Source organism: Bison bison, unplaced genomic scaffold (assembly GCF_000754665.1).
Source record: "Bison bison bison isolate TAMUID 2011002044 unplaced genomic scaffold, Bison_UMD1.0 scf7180017864057, whole genome shotgun sequence".
Classification (NCBI taxonomy): Eukaryota; Metazoa; Chordata; class Mammalia; order Artiodactyla; family Bovidae; genus Bison; species Bison bison.
Genome location: NW_011494629.1, coordinates 2,750,198 through 2,750,468, shown reverse-complemented (window position 1 = coordinate 2,750,468; position 271 = coordinate 2,750,198). Strand labels below are relative to the sequence as shown.

At 70.5% G+C, this 271-nt stretch overlaps 1 protein-coding gene across 1 annotated transcript in view; it reads left to right on the top strand.

Annotated features, from left to right (window-relative positions):
- Positions 1–271, top strand: part of WNK2 (WNK lysine deficient protein kinase 2) — a 151,298-nt gene that overhangs the window by 3,244 nt on the left and 147,783 nt on the right. The gene's annotated exons all lie outside the window — the stretch shown is intronic.

The following is a 271-nucleotide window of genomic DNA, read 5'->3' as shown; positions in this document are numbered from 1 at the left end:
GCCTGGCCAGTACCTCCTTCTTCCCCAATCTCCTTCACCCCTCCCCGGCCCAGGGTTGAGCAGGGCACGGGGCCCCCACTCCCCCAGCCCCGGCCTCCCGGTCCCGTCTTCACCATCTCCACCTCCCAGGGACATCCCAATAGGCCCCTTTCCCCGCGGTTGGGCAGGGCACAGGTGTGCTCTCCGCGGCCTCCCGGTCCCCTCTGCAGCCTTCCCTGGTCCCTCGTGAGACAGCCCTGCAGGGCTTCTCCGCGGCCCAGGCCTGAGCAGG